The sequence below is a fragment of the Populus trichocarpa genome, chromosome 8 (assembly GCF_000002775.5).
Source record: "Populus trichocarpa isolate Nisqually-1 chromosome 8, P.trichocarpa_v4.1, whole genome shotgun sequence".
NCBI classification, from domain to species: domain Eukaryota; kingdom Viridiplantae; phylum Streptophyta; class Magnoliopsida; order Malpighiales; family Salicaceae; genus Populus; species Populus trichocarpa.
In genome coordinates, this window is record NC_037292.2 from 16,405,765 (window position 1) to 16,420,976 (window position 15,212).

The window sequence follows — 15,212 nt, forward strand, 5'->3', positions numbered from 1 at the left end:
GAACTAAAATCACGTTACATGCGTTAACGGGATGGATCGCGCCCAAGATCATGTAAATATCTACTAGGATCAGTTCCCACGACGTCATCATACTCATCAACAATGGGTCAACTCATAACTTCATTAGTGAGAGGTTGGCCAACGGGCTACCAGTGGTGCCAACCAAAGCTTTCACCGTGCGGATAGCTAATAGTGAGAAATTGAAGTGTCGAGGGCGTTTTAAAGAGGTACGAGTGGACCTGCAAGGCCCTCATTCCTTTTAACTCTTTATTTTGTTCCTCTTACAGGGTTGGATCTAGTCCTGGGAATCCAATGGCTCAAAATGCTGGGTTTTGTGGTTTGCAACTGGAAGCAATTAACCATGGAATTTCTTTAGAAGAACCAGATCAAACGGTTGCAAAGGACTGACGATGAAGCCATCTAAGTTGCATCAATCAAAGAACTATCAAAAGAGGCTCACCATGACCATGTCATTTTTGCAATATGCCTACAGGTAAGTGTTACGAAGCCACATGAAAAAATGCATCCTGACATGAAAATCTTGCAAGAGTTCTCAGAATTATTGAAGGAGCCTTTAAGTCTACCGCCTATCAGAGAAGTTGATCACTACATCTCCCTCAAAAAAGGAACCAAACCAATCAATGTCCGTCCATACCATTATGTGTACTATCAAAAGGAGGAGATCGAGAAATAAGTCCACAGTATGTTAAACTCCAGCCTTATTTGACCTAGTACGAGCCCTTTTTCATCACCAGTACTATTAATGAAGAAGAAGGATGGAAGTTAGTGTTTTTGCACGAATTATCATGCACTCAACGCTACCACCGTGAAGGGCCGTTTTCCCATTCCCACGATTGATGATATGTTAGATGAGCTCTATAGTGCTTCATATTTCACTAGGAGATCTTATAGCTTGGTACTATCAGGTACAAGTTAATTCGAGGTTGGCGAGTTAGTGCATCTGAAACTACATCCTTATCGCCAACAAATAGTTTTCAAAGTAATACACCAGAAATTAACCAGCCGCTTCTATGGGCCCTATAAAATTCTAGAGAAAATCAACTTGGTCACATACAAGCTCCACTTACCAACAAAGTCGCGTGTTCATCACATATTTCATGTATCCCTACTCAAACAGTACATCACTAACGTGGAGAATGGGGTGGCGCACAACACGGAGTTGCTACCATTCATTGATGATGGGGTAGTCATACTCACACCGCAGGTTATTCTCGATCATCGCTGGATCAAATAAGGAGCCTAAATTATCGAAGAGAGTTTGGTCTATTGGAAAAATCTACCGGCAGAAGAGGTGACATGGGAACCCACCAAACAACTGATGGAGATGTTCCCAGGCGTGGACTTTGAGGACAAGGATCCACATAATAAGGGAGGTATTGATAAGCCATGACGGTCAGTAAGGCCCTTTAGGCCAAATCCCAAATACCTGATATGAAGTTGGACGTGAAAAGCTAGTTTCATGTGACATGCATGCAGAGGAGAGCTTATGGTCACGTGAAGAATGAGAAGGTTATGATGGGGTGGACTGGGTCACCTGCAAGACTAGGTCACATGCAGTTGTGAACTTTTCGTCACTTTTATTTTTGTTCGTTATGCTACTTTATTTTGTTAGCAATGCTTTGTGTTTACATACGTGGTATGCTCTGTTTTTATGTGTGTTTAATCTCCAATTGTTAGTTACCAGCTTTTCTTTTTATTTCTGGTTTCTTGTACATGACTTTGCTTATTTAAAGTAGTTGAAAGTTATTAATAAGGAAATGAAGTAATCAATTATTATCTAAACCTTGCGGTACTTTCTCACTGGAAGAGAAATAATTCACTTATTGTTTGAACAATTGTTGGGACGTATTAGGACTTGGTGATCAATCGGTACACTAGGGTCTGGTCCAATTAATATTCTTGTTGCATAAGTAATATAAAGGCTCCAGTCATCCAAAGAAAATCACTTCCTCTTAGAAGCAAACCCTAATTAAGAGACAGAGACAAACATCCATGGTTGTGCTGGTAGTTGTCCCCTAAACATACTTGTAGACATATTTCTAAGACTACCTTCAAATCTCTAATGTGTTTTAAAGGTGTGTGCTTTTTTACCTACCAACCTTAAATCTGCTAAAAAGTATCTAAATCGCAATGCCAATATTCCTACCTTAAAGGACAAGAATCACCTCTAAAAGAAAACTATCATTGTTTCGAAGCCATCTTCATTTAGGATCTCTTTATTCCCGTTATTATTTTTTCTTCCCCTTTCAGAACAACAATGTCATCATTTGTGGTCACTATGATGGCCTTATGAAATCCAGTAATCGGAGAGTACATAATTTATCAACCTAAATAGGTGGGAAACTTTAGGGTTTGGTTATGATTCCTTAAATGATGACTACAAGATTTTAAGATTACCCTATTGTTACAAAACTAATTATACGATTCAATTTTCTCATTAAAAAAAAATACATGAAGAGCAAACAACCAATCTGTTGGTTTCCATAGTAATTGGTTCATAGCCTTTATTGGCAAGACTGGCGATTTAAAGATGAAAAGTTGGTTGACTCCATTTTGTGTTTTGATTTGGCAACAAAAACATTTAATGAGATAACAATGTTGCCTCATGATGCATGGTCAAAACATACATGTTGCGAGTTAGGGTATTTTTAAGAGTCTTACTGTTGTCGCAAGCTACGAGATGGGGACCTTTAGCACCTGCATTGTGTGGACGTTGAAGAAAGCTGGAGATGATCAAAAGGGAGGCTTTTAGGTTAGATGGTTTAATGATCAGTATTTTTGTTCAAAAATTAATTTTGAGCCTTGAGTTTCTCTTTAAAAAAGGTTCAAAAGAAAGATGATAACTCATTGATAGATGGGTGATGCTTGCATCTATACTTAATATCTCTATACATGATAGAATACCATACCCAAATGACATGAGTCTAGCTTGCTTCAAAGCCCAACACCCTTAGACGTGGCTATGAGCCAAGTCCAAATGGGCATAGATCTAATGAGCTGTCAAATCCAACACCCCTACGCCTGGCTGTATGTCGAGCCTAATTGGGTATAGGGTTGGCAGCTGCCAGACCCAGCACTCCTAGGTTTGACTGCATGCTAAGCCTAATTGGGCACGGGTCTGGCAAGCTGCAGACCCAACAACCTTAGGCTTGGCACCGTGTCAAACCTAAATGGGTATGAGATTGATAGTTGTTAGACCTGGTGCCCTTAGACCTTGGCACCATGTCAAGCCTAGGTGGATATAGGTCTGGTGAGCTACCAGACTTGATGCTCTTGGGCTGAGCCTAATGGGACGCAGATCTGGCGTATTGTCATACTCAACACCCTTGGCATCATGTTGAGCCTAAGTGGATATGAGTTTGGCGAGTTGTCAGACCCATCATCCTTAGGTTTAGTTGTGTGCCAAATCCAATTGAGCAGGGGTTTGATGTGTTGCCAGACCTGAAACCCTTGGGCTCGGCTACGAGTCAATCCCAAATGTGCATAAGTCTTGCTTGTTGTCATACCCATTGACTTTGGGCTTGGCAATACGCCAAGCATAAAGAGTTAAAGGCCTGAATATCATTATAAGCCACATGTTGGGCCATAAGGCTCCATTTGTTTATTCTTATGACATTTAATATAAAATGTTAATGTCATGGATATTTGTTTTCCATGTCTTATTAATTTTAATGTTGAAGATATTCGTCTTTTATTCTCCATTAATATTAATATCAGGGAAATCTCATCTCACATTAATGTTAATGTTAGAGATATTTATCCCTAATCAGTTCTATAAGCGTAGAAAGACCTTCTTGACCTTTAATAAGTATCTTTTTATAGGGTTCTAGAAGTAAAAATACACATAGAATCACACAAATAAAATATTCACAATCTCTATTCTTAACAAAAATACATTTTTAATTTCAAAGCATTTTTTGTATCAATCTAAGAACAAACACTTGTTTTTAAAAATAAATGTTTATTTCCTCATTTATTGTAAATTTGCTTAAAGATCACTGACTTTGTCATATGAGGGTCCACAAATCCCATAAAAAATGACTATTTTGCAGGTTACAGGTTTTCTATTACAAACTACAAGTTTCATAAATAATAGAGAATAGATTATCTTACTAGAACCTTTGATTAACCCATAATTCAACTATTCTTAAGTACTTTGGGTTTTATAACATCATCATATGCATGTTTCACCAATGATGGTTGCATTCTAGCCATTTACAGAGGTACTGGATTTGTTGAATATGACCTTAAAGGAACAAGTTACTTAAAGCAACTCTTTGATTACCCATTGGAGCTATCTAATCATAAGAGATGTGTTGTTGATGAGAGTCTAATCTCACCTCATAATGAATTTGAATTTATGAAGTATTGGTGCTGATAATAAGTTTAGAGATTGGTGTCATCACAATTATATATATATATATATATATATATGATTCATTTCATTTCATGTTTTTAAATTGTTATGTAGAATTAAAATTAACGAATTTATTTATTTATTTACCGAAAAAAGGTTTGAGGTACTTAGAAAAATAAAATAAAATTTATTAACTGAGTTCAGAATAATTTTGAATTATTTTCTCTCAGTTCATCCATCGACTTTTCCAATACTTTTCTACAAGTTTGGCGTGAACATTTATTAATTGAAAAAATAATTTTTTCCCCAACATCTCCATAAAGATGTTTTCAGGAACATGATGTTCATTTTGTGATTAATTTTAGTATCGACAAATATTATATTATTACACTGTAAACTAAAACAAGATAGATTTTCATTGTTTCTTTCACTATTCATCGAGATGTCCCATGGGTTTTCACTACTACTATGCACTTAATTTGTCCTTTTTTTTCCAACCCTTTTGCAATTATGAATTTTAGTCCCTCAATTTTATTTTTATTTTGATTTCATCCTTTCACTTTTTATTTATATTCACATGATTTAAAGCATGGTAATTCCTTTTGATTCATGTGATACCTCCTCTTTATTATGTTAAAATAAATCTTGGATGTGGATTGATGTTTAATTTTGCTAGATGAAATTTCAATTTGTAATTTAAAAAAAAAATAAAACACCTGGGATTAAATTTAACATAGAAATAAGAAGGCAATTATTTTTTTCCTTTTTTCATTATTTCGTAGCACGAGAAAGTACACTTTGATCATTGATATTTTTAATTTTTATCACTTTTGGTCCTTGAGTTTTAAGCATTTCATGTTTCAGTTCCTGAACTTCATTTGTTTTATGTCAGTCCTTAAATTTGTTTTATAGCAACACATCTCATTGAATAAAAAGTAACATAAAATAAGTATTTGAAAAAACTATAATGATTTAAACTAAAAAGGATAAAAAATAAATTTTTAATCAAAAGCTTTTTTTATTGATATGTTTCTTTTTTATTTTGACAAAAGTATTTTTTTTTATGAGAAATTATGGTTTTAAGCAAAAAAAACAAAACTAGTATGTTCATGAAAGAAGTTTAAAAAAAAAATCTAAATCATGGAAAAAAAATATGAAAACAATAAATTTAAGAAAATTATTTAAAAAATTTACAATATACATTCTAAGAGAATAGATATTTTATTCTCATTTGATATCAATAAGAAAATTATTTTAAAATTTATGCATATCAAGTTAATGCATAATTATCCAAAAAAACAATTGATAAAATCATTATAAAAAAGTTATACCCTTCTTTAAAACATTTGTATAATTTTGTGCAAGTAGAGAGTTTTTTTTAATAAAAGGAAAAAACAATGAAAACAAAAGTTTGTCAAAAATTTCAATCATTTGAAATATATAGGAAAAATATATTTCTTCAATCTAAACATCATTTCTTAAATAATATTTCTCTTTACTGTTCTAGTGAAAACATGTTTTTTTAATCGTAAGCATTGTTTTCTAAACAAAAACCTATCATTATCTTAAAAAAATATTTTACTAAAAAAATATTAAAATAATATCTCGATATTTTGTATGTGATTGAAGGAAGAAAATTAATGTGATAAAATTAATACAAATATCTATTAAATAATAGCAAAAACATTTCATTGAATATCCATGAGGATTTGTTTTTGCATATTAGTTGTATAATTATTAAAAAAGAAATTTTAACTTTCCCATAAAAACCTATAATATTAATTAAGAACTATGATGAGACTAATTAATAATTTAAATATCATGTTAAATATTTAATGTATGGAAAATTTCAATAAAAATCCAAAACAAAACAAAATTGAAAATAAAATAGAAAGTGGAAAGGTGATTGGGCCAAAGATATTGGACCAGATTGGACCTGTGCACCTGGCCTAACAAAATGAAGGTCTGGCACGTAGGCCTGCTAGGTTAGGCTAGCACATGTGGTCTTGTTTTTTTCTTTTTCAATGTATTTTCACTTAAAAATACCTAATAAATATCATAAGAAGCTCATTAAACCAGTTTTTAGTCCCAAAACACCATTATATCGGTCAAAAAATAGAAAATTAAATTGAAAAAAAAAATCGTACTTAACTCTAGTCTATTTGTTTTTAGCGAGATGGAAGCTACAAAAAACACTTTAATAAATAATTGTATTGACTTTATCATATTAATTGTTTTTCCTTCAATCACATACAAAATATCCATGTATTATTTTAATATATATTTTTTTTAATTTCCTTTTGAGTTCATGATAGGTTTTTGTTTAAAAAACAATACTTATGATAAACAATAAAAATATGTATTATTAAATAAATGATTTTTAGATTGAAGAAATAAATTTTTCCTACTTATTTAAAATGATTGAATTTTTTTACAAACTTTTGTTTTAATTGTTGTTGCCTTTTATTAAAAAAAAAAAAAACTCTCAACTTATAAAAAAGTATACAAATGTTTTAAAGAAGATTATGGTTTTTTTAAGAGGATAATATCAATTGTTTTATGGATAATTATGTATTAGCTTGATATTTATAAATTTAAAAATAATTTTCTCTTTGATATCGAAAGAGAATAAAATATCTATTCTATTAGCATTTTTATTGTTTTTTAAATGATTTTCTCAAATTTATTTTTTTCATATTTTTTTTCCATAAATTTACCTTAAAATGTTTTATTCATGTTTTTTAGATTTTTTTTATTGAAACTTCTTTCATGAACATAATAAGGTTTTGTTTAAAAACATAATTTCTCATAAGAAAATTTTTTTGTCAAAATAAAAAAGAAACATGTCAATAAGAAAATTAAGCTCTTGATTAAAAAATTCAATTTTCCCTTTTTAATTTAAATCGTTATAGTTTTCTCATATATTTTTTTTCTGATTGATGTTGCTTTTTATTCAATGAGATGTGTTGCTATAAAAAAAAAAAAACAAACTCGCTTTGTTGTCAGAACAAATATAATTGCATGAATAAGAAAATACAACTTCGACATAAAAAAGTTCATTTCACCTCCATAATTGGTTTTGTTTCTTTCTTGCAAATATCTATTTTTATTTTCAAATAATTAAATAAAAAATAAATTCCAAATAATAAGGTTATTAAACTTGGCTGGCCAATGATCCGGATTACGGGCTGGGTGGGTTAACTCGGGTTAATAAAAAACATCATCATTTTAATAAAAAAACAATAAGATTATGCCATCTTAGGAAACATTTTTTAAAGTTAAATCGGGTTTTGACTAGGGCGATTGAATTGCGTGTTGGCATGTCGGTCGATCGGGTCAACTCTTATTTATTTTAATTTAAAACTTGACTTGGTTTAGAGGTAGTGCCAAGTTTAATAATACTGCCAAAACGTTACCCACAATAACACGCGAGAAACAAACTAGTATTATCTAAATACACTAAAAGAACTATGGTTTCTTATGGTGCTTTACTATTTATATGAATAATGAAGCACCTTAATATATTTTCTTAATCAGTTGATAACAAATCCATACCTTAACTCTGTAGGTTAGTGTGCGTAGAGGCTAGAGATTGCGGGTTCGAGAGCTGATACACCCAATTATTTTCACAAGTGTGGCAAACGAGGTCCTCAATATATTTTCTTAATCACTTGATAACAAATCCATGCCTTAGCTCTGTCGATTGGCGTGCATAAAGGCTAGAGATCACAAGCATGGTTGTCAAAAATGCATTTTTGACATAGTATGGAAAATGCAATATAAACTTGATTCGTAAAGACAGATCGTAAATTCACAAGGATTTTTAAGTTCAAGCACCTTAAAATATATAGTTCAAATAAAAATTCATACATAGTTTAAGTAACTTAAAAATACAATACAATTATTCATGTCTATAGATTTTTATTAATTAACAATTAACAAACTCAAAACAAATAATCTGTTGATATGTCATGTAAACTAAAACTAGTTTCATTGCCTTCATCTTCCTCATTATTCCTCAAACATTCATCAATATCATTATCATTTAGAGGATTATTAGTGTCACTATTAATACCAACATCAATATTATCAAAGTTATTTAACTCAAAACTCCTTGAATTTTCTGGATTGATATCAATTTGAATCTCCAATTCATCTCCAATACCATGACTTTCCATTTCAACATCATTAGAAATTTCTCCTTCATCACTTTCATCTTCTTTATCATTTTTTCTTCATGTTGCACTATCAATGACACCAAGAAAATCAAAGTTTGATGAACCATCATGCTTTTCTCCCTCAATTATCTAATCAACATCAAATGAGAGATCATCTAAAACTACACCAAAATCTTCAGCTTGCTTTTTGACTTGGTTGTCATTCAATTTCAGATTGCATATTACAAATACCAAGTCATTCATTTTTTTTATGCAAACGATTTCTTCATTTTGTATGAACATAAATAATCTATTCAAATTTATAACTTATAAGATTCTTATCAAATATATCAACATAAAAAATAATAAGATAAAAAACTCATCATCTCAAATGCATTCCAGTTACACTCACATCTAAATAAAGTGCAAGTCAAGCTTAGAACTCAAATTGAAAACCTTTGTAATTCTAGACATTCATCCTCATAAGATTCCCACCCCCACCACTGAGTTGGAGTTTTTTATCCCTTGTTGTCTGTAAATAGACTAAATAAGGGCTTGATACTTTGTGCTCCATTAGGGGAAGGGATAACAATATATGATATCTATAAAGGGTGTCGAGTGAATATAGAAGGGTGTGGATCTAATTCCTTTAGAGATACTTTGATGTGATTCTAAGAATAGATTGACTCAGCACATATCATGCTAATGTAAATTGTCTTACTAAAGTGGTGTCCTTTTGGACACCTGACGGTAAGGAGGTAGAATTTAAGGGCGAAAGAAATGGAGTGTGTGGAGGATTAGTGTCAATAGTCGTTGCTAGGGAATTGGTGAGGAAAAAAGGCGAGGTCTACCTCGCTTATCGCCTATGTAAGGGATGGGGAGAGGGAAGAAATGAACACAATTTCAAGCATGAACATCTACATACATTTTATCACACAATACATTTTGTCCAACCCTTCAACTATGGCCCGCCTTTTACCAAGTCTTGTCCATTCAATCTATTCATTTTTCTTTGTTAACTGTTCTGGAATTAAATCTCCATTCAACCCTATTTTCATCCCTCTTTTTAGTTTAGGTTTCCTTCAAAGCTGGTGTAAAAATTCTAGGCATTCCCTCATGATTTTTCTTTATTTTTTCGTTTCCAAGGTCACAAAGAATATAGGAAAGGAGGTTACAAGACCCATACCTTATGAATTTAAGTAGATTTGGAGAAAGTTTGATAGTATATCTTTTTTTCTTCTCCTGGTTTTCCCTTCTTCTTCTTCTTCTTCTCTCGGTTTCTCCTTTTTTTGTTGGTTTATTCCCACCGGTTCTAGACCTCTTCTCCATCCATATCTGCAGCTGTTTAACCTCCTCTCAAGCTCTCCCTTCTCTTTTTCATGCCTAAGAAAGGCACATGTAGCAGGGGTTTGTTTAGCTCTTTTTGGGAAGGAGGAAAGGGGGCAAGAACATGCAGCTCGACACATGGAGCTGCTGCAGCTGGTCTTGGGAAGAGGAAGAGTCGCCCTCTCTCTCTCTCTCTCTCTCTCTCTCTCTCTCTCTCTCTCTCCCCCTTATATTTATACTCACTCTTAAATGAGGTAGGGATTTGGGTGCTGGACAAGGGTTATCCTTATCCCCCTTTTAGGTTATCTTAGACTGGTTTCTATTCTAATTCTCCTCTATGATAGGTCGGTCCAACATTAATTTTTGTTGGGTTTTACAATGTCGTTGTCGATTCAGAAATCAGAAGCAAAAATTATGCCGCTGTCGATTCAGAAATCGACAGCAAAAACCATACCGCTGCCGTTTCAAAAATTGGCAGCCAAAAACTATGTTGCTATTGATTCAGAAATCAGCAACGAAAAACTGTGTCGCTGTTGATTAAGAAATTGACAATGACGGTGGAGTCATTTATGGCTTTACCCTTTTTTATTGGATGTTTACATTCTCCCCTCCTAATATAAATTTTGTCCTTGAAATTAGAGGGACTCGTATTGATAGTGCCCCAGATTCTCATAGCAAATATCACAGTAACCGACTCCAGGTCGTGTATCGGGTAATTCTCTATGTGAGTCTTTAACTGTCTTGACGCATAAGCGATCACTTCCCCATGTTACATCAATCACTCCTAAGTCATGTAGAAACCACCTACATGTTCCTCCTGTGGGGTGTCCCTACCCGGTCGAAGGTCCAATACCGGTCGCACCACTTAACACATTAATGGTCACAAATCAGCACATCTGCATTTTGAAATCACATGACTCATCACCATACATATTTCAAGAATCCACATGTTCACATTCAAGTGTTCCACATATTACACAATCACACAATGCAATCATTTTAGTCACTGGACCAATTCAAATACGTAAATGTATTGCAGAAATTAGTTAGCGAAAACTAGTTCGCTAGTGACGCAGATTCACCAGCGAACTGATTTGTTGGAATGCAGAATTGGTAGCGAAACTGGTACGCTGATGACGCAGATTCAACAACGAACTGATTCTCTGGAACATAGAATCGTTAGTGAAACTGGTTCGCTAGTGACGCAGATTCGTCAGCGAACTGATTCTCCCGAACACAGAATCGTCAGCGAAACTGGTTCGCTAGTGATGCCACAATTCAGCATCGAAAGCTAAGCCGCCGCTGACACCACAATTCAGTAGCGAAAACTAATTCACTGCAAACAACACAATTCAGCAGCGAAACTGATTCAATGCAGACACCCTAATTTAACAGCAAAAACTGATTTGCTGCTAACAATACAATTCGGCAGCGAAACTAATTCGCTACAGACACCCTAATTCGACAACGAAAAGTGATTCGCTGCAAATAACATAATTCGGCAACTGATTCGCTGCAGACAACACAATTCGGCATGAACATCCACATGTGTTTTGGTTCCAGCACACAATTTGTTATTAGAATTCAGCAGAATCATGCAATTTCAAGCATGGACATCTACATGCATTTCGGTTCCAGCACACAGTTTGTTATTAGGATCCAACAGAATCATACAATTTCAAGCATGAACATCCACATGTATTTTATCACACAATAAATTTTGTCCACCCTTCAGCTATGGGCGACCCTTTACCAAGTTTTGTCCATTCAATCAATATTTCATAATTAGTTGTCCCTTTAGCTATGGTCGACCCTTTACAAAATTTTACAACTGATTAGTACTTAAAAGTGCATTTTTATCAAGGTTTTATATCATCATTTTGCACTTGAAGTATCAATAACTCCTTAACTAGAGCATGTTTTATAATAACAAGTCTGATAATATAAGATACCTTTAATTTATGATAAATATTCATTTTAAATGCAGGCCTATCACATAAATTAAAGGATTGATTGATGAGTTTAACTACTGAAATTGAGAAGACAAAAAGAGGGCTAAGCTTAGAAAAGAGATACTGGTTGAATTCAAATTGGAACACCATTCGGTTATTGGATCATAACTAGAGCTGTAGAACTTGAATTTAGGTTTGGTTTATATGGATAAAAAGCTAAGACATAAACCTAAAACTTTCATGAAGAGTCTAAGATTCAAAAGGACTGTTTTCAAGTTCAAATTGTAGCAACAACAGAGAAGTCAGAATCTGTCCTGCAACCCAGACAATGTTCAGTGTTCAGCCCATATCTCGAGTTTGAGAAGTCCAAATGACTTCATTTTTGTTTTGTTGGAAAGCTGAGACAATTTCCCAGAACTTTCATGCGGACTATCTGTTCAAATTTTGATGTTAGGAATGACGTTTTCTACAGACAAGAAATAAGGATTGTTACCAAGTCAAGAGGTGGCCACCCACTCAACAATTAGTCATCAAATCAATAGTTTTGAATTTTGGCTTATAAAAGGAGGCATTTGCCATGCATTTAGGCATCTTGGTGTTCAGATCAAGACCACTCTTTTTTTTTTTGTATTTTGTAATGTTCAAGTTTTATTCCATGTTATATTTTTCTTAATCTCTTGTTTATGCTTTTCATTTCCTTTACTATACTTATATAATTATGTTCTTATCTTGTTTATCTATGTTTCTCTTATTCATAATGTTCAGCTAAGTTTATTATGTCAAGGTGAAAAGGATACACTAATGGTGTAAGAATAAGTATAGTATAAACTCAACATGGACACTTTAATGTTTGATACTAACATGTTTTGTATTTATTATCTTACTCACTCTTTATACCTTGCTTGTTAAATGGTTAATCTAGATTTGTGTTGAACAACCCTTGGTACAACAAATACTTGGCACTTTCATAGCCCAATTGTATGGTATAACCGACACTTGTGCTATGAAAGGAACTTGATTTGTTGTTAACATAAGTTATCACCATGAATACCTGACAACATTTACAAGTATTGGCATTACTCAAATAAGATAATTAATATAATCATGTTAATAAATTATAATCCGATTGGAACCTCCTTTGTGTGTGGTTTCCAGTTGAATAATAAAAAGAGTTTATATTATACTTATTTGAAATACCATTAGTGAATCCTCTAACCTTGACAATTGTTTTATATTTGTTTAAATCCTTACATCAATATCACTTCTCAAAGCTCTCTTCAACTCCTTTTCTGTTATTATTTATTTTTTTATTTGTAGTTTATACAATTAACCTCCATATGGTTCGACCCCGGTCTTGCCAGGTTATTTATTACTTCGACAATCCAGCACTTGAGATAAGACATCAATCTTTTGATCGTGTCAACAACCATAGATAAGTTGGTAGGAGAAAACACCACTTGACAAAAGAATGGGTAAGAAACAAATGTAAAAATTAGGAAGAAAAGAAAATAGGGGTCCAACTGCATGCAAGAGAAAAAAGGGCTGAAATTTTTCAATCAATTGGGGAGCGGAATTCAGATTATCATCAAGTAAGGAATCCTAAACCCAATCTTATGAATTAATCTTAAATTTGGTTTCAAATTGTACAAATTTCTTGAATTGAAAATTAGGGTTATTGAACATAATTTAGGGAAAATGCAAAATTGTCTAGAATTGGATCAATTAAAGTGTTATAGGTTACCTTTAATGTGAAATGACACAAGAACAACGAAGAAAAATCAATGGGTCAAAGATACAAGGTGGCCGACCATTAGGTAAATAAATGAGAAGGGTGGAACTTGTGATTTTCTTTGTCAAATTGCTTGGGATGTGCTGTTATGAGGTGAAAAATAACCAGGAGAAAGAAATTATCACATGGAAAAGAGAAGGAACACTTAGTTTCCTTTGAGCCAAGTTTGGCCAAGAGAAGTTTAGGAAGGGAAGGAGGAGTTTTGAAATTTCATATAATGATAATGAATGAGTTAGGTGTAATGAAAAGTTTACTAAGAAAGAGACCAAGTAATTTATGATATGAGAATTTGTAAATCGGTTTTGCAAGTTAGGTAGGGTGAAAAGAAGTTATTAGGCCATACGTATGGCTTAAGGAGTGTTTGAGAGACAATTACAAGATGAAGGAAATCGTGGAAGTATAATAACGTGCATATTCTTGAAGTGATCCTAGATCACCTTACAAAAATTTATTAAATTAACGTAAACAGCCTTAGGAGATCATAATGAGAAAGGTTACCATGTATATGGCGTGGTAGGGTTGTATCGAAGAAGGAAAGGGGGACTGGAGATAATTGGAGATACATTTCACCCATTGACGAAAACTAGAGAGATTCATCATCTTGATTCTCAAGAGGATTCATGCCTGAAGACGATAGAATTTGGGAAAGGCTTCTTCATAGAAATTGTAGTCTGAGATGCTATCTTTCCAACGAGTCTGACCTCGTTTAATTTTGAGCTTTAAAGCTCAAGATATAGGAAAAATATGAGGGGAGGTCAAGCTGTCACCCCTGCTAGCAAATTTAGCAAAATTGACAAAATAGGGAAATTTACCAATGTCAAGGGTAGTAACTGGTTTCCTTTCTTTCAAAAATTTATAGCGTCATGCCTTAACATTCATAAGGAAATAAACCATTCTCGGAATGCAATTTTGTGATTGTCTGTTAGGATTTGATATGAACTGTAATCTTAAGAGGTGTATTGAGAATGTAAATGTAAGAGAAACAATTTTAAAAGAAGAGTAAACGTTGTCGTTATTGTTATTTTGCAAAATGTGATTTGAATATGGTATAATGGGTTGTACTTGTGGATTAAGAAGAAACTGTAAGAGGAGTACAACAACAACAAGAGAGCGTTAATTGAGCTTCTGTGATAGGTAGGTATTCTATACAAATATCATCTCTAAATAATGGTGATTTTAGCAGTTTGTTTTAAATTATGAATCTTGTGCCTATGAAAGAGACCGATAAGAGAAAAAATAAAATGGAATGAATGAGAAATGAAAATCAGATTTGAGTTATGGATCTGATCGGGGATGATGAATGGTGGTAATGAATTTTATGAATAACCATTACTTGGATTTGATTAGTCGGTCCCAAATATGGGAGGCTAATAATGTTAGTAAGGTTTGTTAACATCGACATGACCATTACAAAGGATGAGTAATGTTGAACTTGATTAACTGTTCGGGTTGAGAATAGTTAATGGTATCGACGAGTGACATTGATATTGACAAATTCATGAAACTTGATTAGCTTTCCTGAGGTGAAAGCTAATGATGTCAAGGATCCTTGACATCGGCATTTCCGAGGATACTCCAAGGTGGTATGGAACACTAATTGACTATTTCGG